We start from the raw sequence: 15748 nt of genomic DNA, 5'->3' as shown, positions 1-15748 counted from the left end.
TTCATCTCTTACCTGCTTTTATTTCCTGCACAGTCAGATTAAGCCTCTTGCTTTCCCTAATTTCATTTCACTTGTATTTTTGTGCTGGCATTGAACCCAGACCTCTTTGCTTGTTGAGCCAAGCTTATCACTGGTCTAGAAGCCCAGGTCCTTGGGCTCTAACAACAATTCTGTAAATCTTTGCTGATATATGCACACAGATCGCCCCGTTACATTCCAACCTGTGCTGCTCCACAGTTGAGCGGTCTTACTTTTGACCACCTCTCCCAACAAGTAAGCAAGCCTGTAGACAGCCCTGGAGGGTGCTATGCTATTTTAAGAAGTATTTTAACCCTAAATCACTAAAGGGAGAAACAACATCAGAGCTGTGTTGGGTCTCTCCAGTGAAAATTACTCAATTGCACTTGGAATAGAGTGACAAAATATAACAAAATGTATCATGAAGATGCTACTATGTGCCAGATACAGTACTCAGGCAATCTCATTTACCCTCCCTATATATCTCTTTCTGTCTCTGTCTCTGTCTCTGTGTATCTCTCTCTGTCTCTGTCTGTCTGTCTGTCTTTCTCTCTCTCTTACACACACACACACACACACACACACACACACACACACGCACGCACACACAGTCTTCGGGTTTTATACTGCTGTGAACAGACACCATGACCAAGGCAACTCTGGCTTACAGGTTCAGAGGTCCAGTCTATTATTGCCATGGTAGCATCCAGGCATGCATGGTGCAGGAGGAACTGAGAGTTCTATATCTTCCTCTGAAGACTGTTAGCAGATGACTGATGTCCAGGTAGCTAAGAGAAGGGTCTTAAGGCCCACGCCCACAGTGACACACCTACTCCAACAAGGCCACACCTTCTAACAGTGCCTTTCCTTGGCCCAAGCATATACGAACCATCACACATACACATATGCACATATACACATACACACATGCACACACACACACACACACACACACACACACACACACACACACAACCCAGTATGACGGTTATCTTGAAATGACTTATTCAAGCTACACTACCATTAAGTAAAGCCAGAATGCCACACCTTCTACAGTAATCTTTGTCACTTATCAAACGCTGCCTATCCGTTGCAGTCAATTCCCATACAGCTCATCAAGCATTACATTAATAGCCAAGACGATTTTGTTTTTATGCCTGGATGAAAACATTTTGAGGCTCTCTCTTTAGAGTACAAAGAATCCAAGTGTGAGAGAAAAATGACAAATTAGGAATGATCTTTCTAAAAAACGTTAATCTGGGGCTTTCCAGACATGACCTTACAAGATCTATAGCCTACAGCTTTGCCTATTGTTGCAAGTAGCAGAGAATACAGAAGTCAGGTTTTGAAACTGTGTTTGTATATTTTTTTTGGATGATGTGAAAAACTAAACAAGCATTACTATACCCAAGGTAAGATAGTAAAGATTACGGATTTTCTGCAGCCAATCAGTGTGTTACCAAGTCCTGCAGTAAGAGAAGCATTTGACATCACTTACACAGTTTATAGTCCACTGAGAAGAGCATTGAAGAGGTACGTCTAGATACACGTAACTTCTTTCTTGCTCATTCTATACACACGGGAGTTGTCTTTCTATCTTCTAGCCAACTGGACAATTAAGTGGGACCCTGCACACTCAATTATTACAATAGGGTTTTGGTGCAATCCCTTCTTCTTGCAGAGTGAATAATATGGATTTGGGGCCACCTTGTGACAGACTAGAAAATTCCTTACACTGGATCCTAGGCTCTGAACTTTGGTTTCCTTTCATAGAGCATGTTACTGTCTTGAAAGTGTATCTAATGGCAAAACTGACTTCTACTAATAAAGAAATGATTATGTTTACTACAAAGTCACAAAAGTCAGTTTCACATTGATTTGTTTCTCTTCTTAACCACAGCAACAATCTATCTACCTATAATATATATGCATATGCATATGCATATGCATATGCATATACATATACATATACATATGCATATACATATACATATACATATACATATACATATACCTATACCTATACCTATACCTATACCTATACCTATACCTATACATATACATATGCATATGCATATACATATACATATACATATACCTATACCTATACCTATACCTATACCTATACCTATACCTATACCTATACCTATACCTATACCTATACCTATACCTATACCTATACCTATACATATACATATACATATACATAGGACTCAACCAAAGTTATCATGGTGTTAGGCATATTCCTGCTCTGAGGAAAGCTCAAACGATTCCATCTGAAGATGTAAATGAATCGTTCTGTGTTTGTATGAATGTACAAAAATTACACAGCAATGCTATATCTGCTACTTAGTAAAGTTCAAAGCTTTAAATTTCATTTTGTTAGCAGATTCTGGCTTTGAGGCTGTTTTTAGGACGTCACTAAGTAACAGAGAAGCGAGAAGAACCTGAAAGAAAACTTCAAGAGCTGTGCCATTATGAATAAACTCAACAGTGTAGAAAATGGTGTAGGTTTGTGACATTTTTCTCACATACCACTATACCTCCTGCTTAATCTTGTGTTACTATACCTTTTGTAATATTTATAAATTTATAACGAACAGGAAGTTTATATGGATGGGAATGTATTTCTCCCAAGACTCAGCCCACATCTCAGGGTTGAAGGGCTTTTACTGTTGACTTGGGTCACGGCGCCTGATGAAATCAAGCTACATGTTACAAGTTACATGGTGTCTGACCTGTAAATAAAATATCTCGGATAAAAATTCTTTTTTAGTTTCTTCATGTATTTCTGTTCAAGGCAGGGACATTTGCTCACAATCGCTGCAGATGTACCGCACACATCAAGAGCCTCTTGTGTTTTCACTTTCATTGTTGACAGTTTTCCATGTGGCGCTTTCACGTCAGACTTCCTTTATCAGGCCACTTCCTTTTCTTTACCCGGATCACAATAGGGCAGATGGGGCAAACACGGATGCTGAGTAACCACTTGCTGGGTTATTGCTTTCCTATTTTCCCAACTCAGTTTTCATTTATTCAGAACCAAAACCTGTATGCTTTTAAAAGTTTACTCTCAGGGTCAGAAATAGTTTTAAATATCATCACATAGAATAGCTTTTAAAACTATTTTCGGAAGTCAAACTTGCTCCACTTGGTGGAAAGAGACGTCTATAGATCTCCGGTCAGAAGCTTATAATTGTGCTTCATTGTAGTGTGTAATCGTATAGTGCTTTGTTAGAGAAGGACTTCTACTCTTCCAGCCCATGGACATAAAAAGCAGACTGTGGACTTAGCTAAGGGGTAGAGTACTTGTTTACAAAGCACAAAGCCCTAGATTCAACCCTCAGCTCGGCAAGGATAAACAGCAGTTATGGGGCTGAGGTTGTAGCTCTGTGTTCCAGCTTTTGCTTATCCTGTATGAAACCCTGGGTCCAGCCTCAACTACTACAAGGGCAGGAAGGACAGAGAGCAAAAGGCATGCCTGAAGAAAAATGTTATTCAGGCTGTTGGAAATGGTCAGTAATTCAGGCCTCTTCATCTCTGCCACCCAATTCACCCAGACTATAAACTATCCGGGAGAAATGGAGAACAGTAAGACCATGTCTCAAGGCCAGGAATCTGCCTTACATGGGCCTCATGGCTGTTTTATTTGGAGTATGTAATCAAAGTGAAAGAGAGGCAAATCTAAATAGATAAGCGCATGTGTCAGTAGAAATGGCCACATGGTCAAAAATGTAACCCCAGGATAGCCACAACTGAAATCTCATGAAGCTGTCTCAAATGTCAACGGGATGGATCAACGGAGACAGCGATCTTTCCAAGGTCCGTGGACCAAAGTTCATCAGAGTCTCTAACACCATTGACATTCTGGTCAGTCCTCACAGTACCCGTATTATCCTTCAAATGATTTAACATCATTTAGCTCAGGAGCTATGAAGGTGGAATGAATGCATAGCGTCTAGAGCCAAACACTTGGATTAGATTCAGTCTCTGCCTTTCTTCTGCGTTTCCGCCTGGCTTTAGTGGTTAGCGCTCATTTAAATTTAACGTGTTAGTAACATTATTTCAGCTTCAGATCACCAGGTAATGGGACTATGACCCGTTTCACTATGACCCTTCTTGTAAAGAGGTAATAAAAAGTCAACTCCAGAGGTGGGGCCTTGTGAGATTTTACTCATTCGTGTTAGCATATCAACTGGTCTCGTCTTCTTCTTGCAGATCTTGTTTAGGAGAACACATTTCTTTTTTTTTTTTATTAACTTGAGTATTTCTTATTTACATTTCGAGTGTTATTCCCTTTCCCGGTTTCCAGGCCAACATCCCCCTAACCCCTCCCTCTCCCCTTCTCTATGGGTGTTCCCCTCCCCATCCTCCCCCCATTACTGCCCTCCCCCCAACAATCACATTCACTGGGTTCAGTCTTGGCAGGACCAAGGGCTTCCCCTTCCACTGGTGCTCTTACTAGGATATTCATTGCTACCTATGAGGTCAGAGTCCAGGGTCAGTCCATGTATAGTCTTTAGGTAATGGCTTAGTCCCTGGAAGCTCTGGTTGCTTGGCATTGTTGTTCATATGGGGTCTCGAGCCCCTTCAAGCTCTTTCAGTTCTTCCTCTGATTCCTTCAACTGGGATCCCGTTCTCAGTTCAGTGGTTTGCTGCTGGCATTCGCCTATGTATTTGCTGTATTCTGGCTGTGTCTCTCAGGAGAGATCTACATCTGGTTCCTGTGGGCCTGCACTTCTTTGCTTCATCCATCTTATCTAGTTTGCTGGCTGTATATGTATGGGCCATATGTGGGGCAGGTTCTGAATGGGTGTTCCTTCTGCCTCTGTTCTAAACTTTGCCTCCCTACTCCCTCCCAAGGGTATTCTTGCGGAGAACACATTTCTGAACTTTTGTCAGTATAGTTTCCCTGTCATACATAGAAGACACAGCCTCACAGCAGACTTCCTGGTCCTCAGCTCTTACACTCTTTCTGCCCTCTCTTCCACGATGTTACCTGAGCCTTGGATATAGAGGTTGTATTAAAGATCTATCAGTCATGATTGGGAACCCCATGGTCAGTGTTCTCTATGTACTGACAAACTGAATTTTTGTGGTAGTCTCCTGTCTACTGTGAAAAGAAGCTTCCAAAGTAAATGTTAGGACAGGTTTTTGGAATATAATTGGTAGTTATACTGGTTTAGGAAACTGGTAATATTGAAATCTCATCTAGGATCTATAACTTATCAGTGACTGGTAATTGACTAGGTTGACAGTGTTACACATTAATTTTCTCCTACTGAGTGGGCTATTAGTCTGATTAGATAGCAGTTGATCAGCCCCAAGTTATGTGCCATTAGTCCACACTTGGATGAATCTTGTCATACTGGTCATTATTGTGGTTCATGGAATTTACAGATATGTGTTGCTTCAAACAGCAAAGAGAAAGGATTTAGAAATAAATTACTTTTTTGTCTCAAATAGCACTTTGCCATAGAAATCAATGTTCTCTAAGGCACTGATCTCAAGATGATTTCCTCACAATTATGGAACCCTGGATGTTCCATTTACATTGTCAAAGACCCTTGGATCCAGATATATGGAATTCCCAGAATACCTACAGCAAATTGTGAGGGCTAGCCCGCAGGCAAGCAGAGTCGCTTCAGTTCTGAAGAAACTTCCTCTACTTGTATGAATTCCCTGAAATGTCTGACCACCCAGCTGCCCCACAGACTCGGCCTCTTGTAAAATTAAGGCCTAGGAGCACTGCAGCCAAGAGCAAACAGATGTCAGTACCATGTTAAACTTTATAGCCCAGCACTTCTCTCTTGCTATAATGTCTATCACAGTATTGGTGACACCGAGCCAGTCTACATTTGTAAACTAGAAACAAAGCATTTGAAAGTATTTATATGATGTTGAAAGAAAAAACTATAGCAAAATCTACTGTAGGCCATTCCTCTCTATTAATCAGGCTGAGATGCAAAAGTGTATAAGAATGTGTCACGTGAGCTAGGATCAAATAATATTTGATATAATGCAAGATCTGAAAAAGCAAATTTGAGGCTAATTTTATCGAAGGACACTATCCTGCTAGATAAGTTAAAATTGTTGATTTTGAAGACTCCGGGAAAGGTCTTAATTTTTAGAAATGCAAATAGAAAGCCTAATTTAAATCGATCTTTGACACTAATTGCCTTTCTCATTGACAGTTATGAATTATTCTCTATATGAAAATAACAGTTGGGCATGATGGCATATCCATACTTTGGAGACTGAGGTAAAAAGACTGAGCGTTCTAGAGCAGCCTGGACATCATAGCAAAGGCTTACCTAACCATAGATAGATAGATAGATAGATAGATAGATAGATAGATAGATAGATAGATGATAGATAGATGGATGGATGATTGATAGATAGATAAGTAGACAGATGATAGATAGATGATAGGTAGATAGATAGATAGATAGATAGATAGATAGATAGATAGATAGATAGATAGATACTAAATTCATATTTAATTTCTACTTGGTACTTTCCTTTTATATTTAACAGTATCTTTTGTGATAATGCTATTTCAGGAAGTAAACTCTAAGTTTGCTAACAGAAATTAACCTTAGGCAAGCAGATAAGTTTCTGAGGGTTTTGTTTCCTTGAAATATAAGTCACTGAACCCAAGGCCATATGCTTGCTAGGCCAGCACTCTACCACTGAGCTATATCGCAAGCCTAAAACTTACATTCAGAAAACATCAGCAAAACCCCAACTATCTCCAGAGACTTTAATTTTTTTCAAGTGTGATGATAATAAAATAAAAAAAGAAAAGTAAAAACAAAACAAAAACAACCAAAAAAAAAAAAAAAACAAACAAAAAACCCTTCATGCTAAGTACACACCGTGGTAGACAGGGATCTCAGGGTGGCTAATGACTCAAGAATCTTCAAAATGAACAGGAAATGATTATAGTCTAGGTCTTTATCAACAGAATACTGCATAAAAATAGTATGTGGTCCAATGTTAATAAGTAAAAATGTTCGCCAGTGGAACCTTTAACACAAGTTTATATTAGGCTTATACGTTCAATAAAAATATGAAATATATGCTTTACAGAACACATTTAGTGACTAAAAGTCCCCATCCATCAATTATGGCATTTTAATTAGCTAGAACCTACATAACTGAAAAGTTCAATGCAAGTCAAACCTGACCTATGAACTTAGACCAATATGGTAGGAAAAAAAACCTAGCGTTAAGGATAGTGGTTCATGAGAATGTTTTGATTTCTTTTGAAACCAGAAGGAGAAAATGAATGTTTAGAATGAAATGAGCTATCTTTCCCCCAATCAAACCAGATGGAAATTTTAGAGTCTACAAAACATGTTTCTAAAACAGAAAAAAAAATGCTGAGATGGTTAAAATCTTACAAAACATAAATGTTGATTTTAGTACATAGTCCCACAGTGCTTGATGAATCAAAACCCCTCAGAAGTCATTTGGAATTTCTGCTAGCATTAATTTAACACACATGGAGAGCATGTTGTAACAGTCGGGTATCAGACAGTTTTGATGCCCTTTCTGTCTGTGAATCGCAGGCAAAAGAAAGCTCTATTGATCAGAGATGTGCCTACCTTCACACAGTGCTAGATAGAGAAATGGCCGAGAGAACAGTGGATCAACACTGCCGGGAAGCTGGGTTTAAAACACTAGCATGCATGATCCTGGGTAGAGACCTGAGCTTGTGTGCTGCTGAGGCCTTTAAAGCTGTTGCCACACTGCTGGGGTGTGCCTTCATCCTTGCTGGAGTTACTGGAAATTATATAGAATCCAAAATACACCTTGTACCTTGTACCTGCACCTGAGTCGACCCGGACAGAGAACACTCTCTGTCTTTTAACCAAACCTCACTGTGTTTAAATTTTAACTTGACATTTTGCAATACACATACACACACACACTTCAATTTGTTTGTTTTTATTCGTGTTCCTAATTTTAATGATACTTGTATTTTGAAATTATTTTCGATGCATAGAAAACCTTTAAGAATGGTATGAGGAATTGCGGATTACATCCTCTCTATGCTTTCTGAAACTTCCTAAGAACAAGGAAATTCTACTAAAACTAGAAAAAATAATGGTGGCATAAAGGCATTACTGAACCTACGTATTTTGTTAAAGCCATGATAATTATCAATAAATTATAATGTATATGCAGGGATTGGTGGACAGACAGAACTGTCTTGGGATCCAGTTTAGAGCATGGCATCTTACATTTAACTGATGTGTCTGGTTGATTTTTATTATTCTTAAAAAGTTCCTTAATCTGAATTGTCTGGTGTTTCACTGCGATTGCACTTGGTTTTAGCAGTGACGATTCAAAGTGATGTGGTTTTCTTGTCATTGTGTAGTAGGGGGATATTTATTTATTTCCAGGACATACACTTGTTTCTTTATTTTTTGATACTATAATAGAACTATATTTCCCATTTCTGTTTCCTCCTTTCAAACTTTCAATACATTCCTCGTTGGTATCCCTACGTTTTAACAACAACAAAATATTTAACATATTTTCCCCTCAATGAATAGAACATAGAAGTAACTTTATGTCATGAAATTGGTGGATCTGTTAGTTTGCTGGGCATGCCATACAAAATGACATAGGCTGGTTGGCGTAACGATCATAACTTTTCTCACAGTTCTGAAGACCATGAAGTAGGTGGGGTGGGGCAGGGGGAGCAGATATTAGCTCCTTCCAAAAGCGCTCCTCTTGGTCTACTCGGAGCCAGCTATGTTCTACCAGTGTCCTCAGGGGTCCCTTTCTCTGGGCATCAATCCCTCAAGTCTCTACCTCTTATATGGGCACTGATTCATTATGATCAACACAAATGAACACTCTTTTTGGTTAAAAGATGGCCCCAAATATTTGACTTGGTAAGTCATTCTCATTCCTTTGGCTAATACTCAGTGTTCTAATTAGCTTCTTGGTTGCGGAACATTGACGAAAACAACTTGGGGAGGTAACTTGACCTATGGTGATATTCTGTGGTGGTCTGAATAAGAATTCCCCGTCACCCCCCCACCCCACACACACGACTCATATATTGGAATGTTTGGTTTCCAGTTGTTAGAAGGATATTTTGGAAGGATGAGGAAGTATGCCCTCATTGGAGAAGGTGTGCCACTAGGGGAGAGCTTTGCAAAAGTCTACACCAATCTCAGCATCCATCCATCTATCTATCTATCTATCTATCTATCTATCTATCTATCTATCTATCTATCTACTTATGACCTATCATCTATCTATCTATCTATCTATCTATCTATCTATCTATCTATCTATCTATCTATCTTGTCGGGAGCCATTTAGAAAAGACTAAGGAAAACAAGTGACTTTCTGGAGACAGCTCAGCCTGTTGTATGCCATTGTTAAATAGTATCATAATTCTTGGGAATTAGCCTTCCCTGTTGGACATATTTTCTGCAGATCAACAAAGATGTACTCTCTTGTAGTAATAATGCACTGTAGACAAACTGATAGTTTCAATTCCTAATAGTGATTTTATAGGATTTTTGGACTTATGGAAGTAATTTTGACCCTCTATAGTATAAAAGCTACATTTAGAGCTCTGTAAACCTTCATGTGTCACAGGCTATTGCACCAAGGTAGAAATCGGGCATGAAACACATTTACTATCAGAGAAAACATCCCTTCTAGGTTGCCTGTGAGACCATTATCTGATAAAGGTCATAAATGGGAAATTTATTGGTACAAGAACAGAATATAAAATATTGACGGAATTTAACTACACGAAACGTCAAAACTAATGAGAAACAAGGTAGACGATTTGCCTCTTGACAAAACCTTGCTAACTTATGACATAAGAATTATTGTTTTAAAACTTAATGAACTTGTGGAGCTAGTGACATATTACAGTTTAATTAGGTACTTGTCTTAATGGAAACGCATGTAGACATTTCTGCTAAAACTTCTTATTCAATTTATGGTGAACCTTTGAAATGTAATGATGCTTGGAAAACCATGTGATCTCTCCTAAGAAAGTATAAGAACTGAGGACAATGAGAATAAGAGAGAGGGGGCTTCGCTCACTCAGCAACAACAAGGAAAAGATCTTTTCTTTCACCAATAGAAAGATGAGGCTTTTTCTTTCAGTCTTCCTTTCAGCAAAAAAAGGGGGAAGGCTTTCTCTCTCTGAGCATTGAAGATTGGAGCTTATTTTTCCAACCGGAATTAATGAGTTCTTTCTGTGCTGGCGCCTGCTCAATAAAACCTGCTCATGGGGCTTTGGCTCCGTCCATCATATACAAATATGTATATGGCCCATCATATAAATATATGTGATGTGTGTGTGCAAATACTGAGTCAGGAAAGCAAAGACGAGAGCCAGACATGGCCTGGATAGTGTCTGTTAGTAGTTACGCGCCTGACTTTAGCCTGATAGCCTCTGGCCAAGAAATCTGACTTGAATCCCTTGCCTCTCTAACAATCACATCCTCCCTCTGGTCACATCGGCAGCTAAGCCAAAGGGTAGTCAGAAGAAGGTGACTTCATACTCATACTCAGCCCATATGTCATGGCTCCTTTCCCTACACTACAATAATGACAAGCCCAGTACCATGGTCTCCAGGAGAGGCCCTGTAGAAATATTGTCTCTTCTCCTGTCCACCATCGAGTGTAAGTTCTGAACATCTTTTGTCCTTCCTATCCTTCCTTTATACACCCTTTCCTTTTCCCTTCTCAACACTTATTTCTGTAGCTTTTCCTTATAGGCATGATCGATCGATTAATAGGAACAAAACGATAATTGCTTACCATCTGGACACCCAGAAACCATGGCTATTAAGGTGTGAGTATGTTCTTTTCATTTCTCATGTTATGTCCATGCTCTACAATTTGGGTTCCACTGTACATATAGATTTATACCCTGTTCATTTCACTTTCTTAACATCAGTCAGTAGTTCTACTCCATGATTGTCACATCGTTAGTTCTAGGTGTGCTTGAATCTGATAAGTATTCTAACATACATTACCTGGTATGGTATGGTATGGTGTGGTGTGGTGTGGTGTGGTGTGGTGTGGTGTGGTGTGGTGTGGTGCGGTGTAGAAAGCAACCATGACATATGACCTGAGATATGAATAAGTAGTCGCCTTATTCTGATTAGCCTTTTGGCTTAGCTGCTAGGTTGTGTGTTTAAGTTAAACATTTCTCCTTCTTACCCCATTGTGCTAAGCCAAGCCCCCACCTCACTTTTGGTCCTGTCACTTAGAAAGCTCCTAATGAATCTCACCACCGCCTTTCCTGCCAAGTGAAATTTCTAAATGCAAACCCAGCCATGCCTTCCCCTGACTCTAACCTTCAGGACATGTTTACATGCCATTCCCCTCAGGATTCAGTTGATGCTCCTGAACCTCATAAAACTTCCTTTTCCCCCTACCTTTTCCAGAATCTTCTATGGGTCTATTCTCCCATCCTCCCGCTTCATCTTTAGTCTTGCAATTTCTTGTTTATGAGTCTTTGTTCATACTGTTCTCTCTGTAGGGTGTAGACCAGTGGTTCTCAATCTTCTTAATGCTGTGACCCTAAATACAGTTCCTCGTGTTGTAGTGACCCCAGTTATACAATTACTTACATGCTACTTCATGATTGTAATTTTGCTACTGCTATGAATAGTAATATAAGTGTGTGCTTTCTAGTGGTTTTAGGTGACCCCTGTGAAAGGGTTGTTTGGTCCCCCTAAAGGGCTATAACCACAAGTTGAGAACCCATGGGGTAGGCCTTTCACTTCTGGGTATGATAGAACCCATAAATCTGCCAGTGTCCTGATAGAGAAGCCGCCTAGACACTTTCTGAAAATCCCTTTTCCCATTCCCCCTGTGTTCTCTCATCTAGATAAAGAGCAAGCTCTGTTCTTTCCAGTCTACGAGGCTCTGCTCAGTCTACTATCCTGCTCTTATATGACTACTTGGAGTTCTTCTCTTCAATAACATGAGCTGAAAATGAATCCCACTCCTCTGAGATTGTAAGGAACGTTCGAGAAAACTCATGTTGACCGGTCTTTCCCTGTCATTCTGGCTCAGCAGTCAAGAGTTCCTTCTCTGGGCTCAGCTCTAACCTCAGCAAGCCTAACCCATGAGTCACAGATTCCTGAACACAGTGCTTAATTGACACAGCGAGGAAGCTCTGTCCACACATGGGATTTCCCAAGGATTTTAAAATCTCCCTTTAAAATACCTTTCCCTAAGCATTTCCACCACACATGCCTCCATCAGTGAAGTAGAATAACAGAGATAACAGGGCAATGCTGCTCTGAAGATGAACCAGAATATTTCCCCGAAGAACCTGCCTTTAAGGAACTACAAAAGAAGGCATGGAAGATATTTAAGAGATCCCGCCCACAAACTTGATAAAGTCAAACTCAACGTGCACATTTTAACAGAGCAGACATTAGGCTGGTTTGAGCAAGGATTAAAAAGACAGATGGAAATTTCTATGACTGGATCAAAATTCCAGATCAGTGCCAAGAAAATAAAACCATCTCTTTTAAGCATAAGCTATTGGAAAGCGTTAGTTAACAGCACTGTGGTGACATCATTCTGATTCACTACGCTGACCTTTGTCGCCCTTACTAGTTACTGGGGTCAGTTCCTATTCTAAGTGTGAGGACGAACATTTTTAACATAATTTAAGCAACAATGTTCAATCAAGCAGATCATAACTTCAAGACAGTAATAGATGCGTGTACCACAAAGAAGTTCAACCCATTGGTAGGGCAAGCTTTTGCCAAAGCTTTGGAAGAGATGCCAGGAATGTGTGTCATATTTTTATAAGTATGCCGAAGTCCTACATTTTAATGAAGCTTGTTAGAACTGTGCTCTCTCCTCTTTACCGTCACTTCCTTTCTTGGCTCTTCTGGGGTTGTGTAATGCTGGCATAGCTGTAAGCACTTTTGAAGTCTGGCTAAGGGGAAGTTGTGCACAGTGAAATTTAGCGTACGTTTAGTGATATTTATTGGTTCACTGTCACATTCTGAATGGCTCTGGCCAGAATACCTTTTATAAATGCCTCTTTGTTCCCTACACATATTCTTTCGACTTCCTGATGCAGAAGCCAGACTGAGTCATCCAGATCAGCATGGCACAGCCGTGGAGGAACAAGGTTGAAGTACATCTAGCTAGAAGATTGGCTAGGGGAGTTTCTTCCTATGAGTAGGGGGTAGAGTTATGAAGATAGGTAAATCTACATCAATCCTAAACAAACAAAATCATCTCACAACATGTTCAATATAATCAATGTGTTCAATTGTTCGTTTTCGTGCATTATTTGTGGTATTTGTTTGGAATGTTCATACTTGGTTGGAATTTGAGCATGTTACATAGAATCCACCAAGTTATTAGAGCATGCATCTGCAAGACAGAAAGCTCTGTATATGAAGTTGTATTCTAGTGTCAGCATGTATGTTACTGTGACAAAACACTGACCAAAAGCAAGTTAGGGCAGAAAAGGCTTTACTTCAGCTTAAAGGTGTTAGGGTTCATCACTGAGAGGAGAGAGGGCACAACTTAAGCAGAAGATTTAAGCAGAAAGCATGGAAGACCTTGCTTGACAGCTCCCTCCCAGATACATCTTTGCTAGCTTGTTTATATATAGTCCAGGCCTACCTGCCCAGGAACAGTGCTGTTTACAGCGGGCTGGGCCCTTGTATGTCACTTAAGGGTGAAGATGATCCTCCAAGCATTGCCACTGGCCAGTATGATCTGCACAATCCCTACTTCTGATTCCCTTCTCAGCTGGCCTTCTTATATCGAGTTTACAAGTTAAAGTTGACCAGGACAAATTGCAAGATTGGTGCATCCAACTACTAGCAGTGGCTAAAGTTTCACTGATAAAAATGTAACTTAATAATTTAAATTTATAGCATTTTTTTCACGCAAGAATTTCTTGTAAGCCACAGGTTAATAAACACTGAAGAAGAGATGAAAAGCTTTGGAAGGAAGGTCGCACGGTCTGAAATGAAAGGAAGATTTCTCACCGCCGGTAACTTTCTATTTCCATCACAACAACACACTTCTATACACAGAGGGATCTTACTCGCTAATGTGGACAACTGCTTGGCATGGATTTGTACATCAACATAGAAAAGCTTAGATTTGAATCAACGGCTGGCCTGGGAGACACTGATCATTATGATTATGGATGGAGAGAACAACAGTGACCATAATGTGGATTTATAATATTGGTATGTTGAGCGTTGACTGCAAAGCTTCTGGATTCCTCCAAACCAATACCTGGGACAGCTATTTTTCAAACAATAAAGGTTAAGTAGACATCACAAAATAAGTTGCTCTTTCTATTATTTGATTAGGAAATTGCCTTGAAATACTTTTATATGAAGAAGAAGGAGAAGGAGATAGAGGAGGAGGAAGAGGAGGAGGAGGAGGAGGAGGAAGAGGAGGAGGGGGAGAAGAAGAAGAAGAAGAAGAAGAAGAAGAAGAAGAAGAAGAAGAAGAAGAAGAATGAATGAATGAATATGTAACCAAATCTGTGCAGTTGTTTTTAAGAATGAGTACCAATTTTCTAATATTGAATAATAATTTCCAGAATAAACATGCCCTGGGGTCATTTTAGGGATAGTCTCTCCTGACTGTCATTAGTTCCAAGGTAGAAAACTCATTGGGCTGGAGAGATGGCTCAGAGGTTAAGAGCGCTGACTGCTCTTCCAGAGGTCCAGAGTTCAATTCCCAGCAACCACATGGTGGCTCACAACCATCTGTAATGAGATCTGATGCCCTCTTCTGCTGTGTCTGAAGACAGCTTCAGTGTACTCACATACATAAAATAAATAAATCTTTTTAAAAAAGAAAACTCATAGGCAGAATTGGTGCTATTCTTGCTCACAAGTGAGTCTTGCTTTCGATATTTAGGTCAATTCAGGCTTGAAAATCCACATTTAGATGACCAGGTCGTTGGAAACGGTATGCTATATGGAGCTATCCACTCTTTGTACAAAGAAAATTCTCTAAATTTTTTGTGGTAAGATTAGTCATCCAGTCATTCTTCAGTGTAAACAGGGAACTATGCCATAATGCATCAGGAGAGACAAAAATTTACTTACTCATTTGTTCAAGGCTGAAAATCAGCTACAACTTTTATATAAGTGTCTCTCCTAATCTTCAAGCATCTCCTTTGGAAGGGCTGGCTCAACGCTAGAAATTGAAGATCCAAAGTCTTAGCTCTAACTTTGCATTCTTAAATTGTCCTTGAGAGTTAGGAAGCTAAGGAATCTCTGACATCTCTGAAGACTGCTCCTTGGGGCTGGTCTGCCTGTCAGTGGCCTCTCCTACCTGTGTTTTGTTTCCATTTCAGACATGGTGTAATAAAAGAACTTCAAATATTATTTAATATGTCAACTCCTTTACCCCAACATCTTTCACCTCTTCACAGGATGAAAACAAAATAAAACAACAATAATAACAAAGCAGAGGCTAAATAATAAATATACACTGTATGTTGTTTTGTTGTTTACAATAAATGTCTCTTTCTGTGCTCAGTTTTACACTGAAATCTTTCTTTCAGGGATGTCCCATGGCATGATGTCCTTTGGGCCTCATGAAACTTTGATCTGTCAAACTTTTAAAAGGTTTTGCAGTTTTAAACTTCTTAAAAGTTTTTTTTTTTTGGTTCCTTTTTTCAGAGCTGGGGACCGAACCCAGGGCCTTGTGCTTCCTAGGCAAG

General features: G+C 39.6%; 1 protein-coding gene across 1 annotated transcript in view; it reads left to right on the top strand.

The window, feature by feature from the left end:
- The window catches only part of LOC148001254 (uncharacterized), a 56018-nt gene extending 40609 nt beyond the window's left edge, over positions 1–15409 (top strand). The window contains exons 4-5 of the transcript XR_015636893.1: positions 13962–14252; positions 14379–15409. The gene's annotated coding sequence lies outside the window, so the exon portion shown is untranslated. The remainder of the gene's footprint in view (positions 1–13961; positions 14253–14378) is intronic.
- Positions 15410–15748: the final 339 nt, after the last annotated feature.

Source organism: Rattus norvegicus, chromosome 14 (assembly GCF_021556685.1).
Source record: "Rattus norvegicus strain SHRSP/BbbUtx chromosome 14, alternate assembly SHRSP_T2T, whole genome shotgun sequence".
NCBI lineage: Eukaryota > Metazoa > Chordata > Mammalia > Rodentia > Muridae > Rattus > Rattus norvegicus.
The sequence above is the reverse complement of the archived record's forward strand: the minus strand, read 5'-3'. Positions and strand labels throughout refer to the sequence as shown.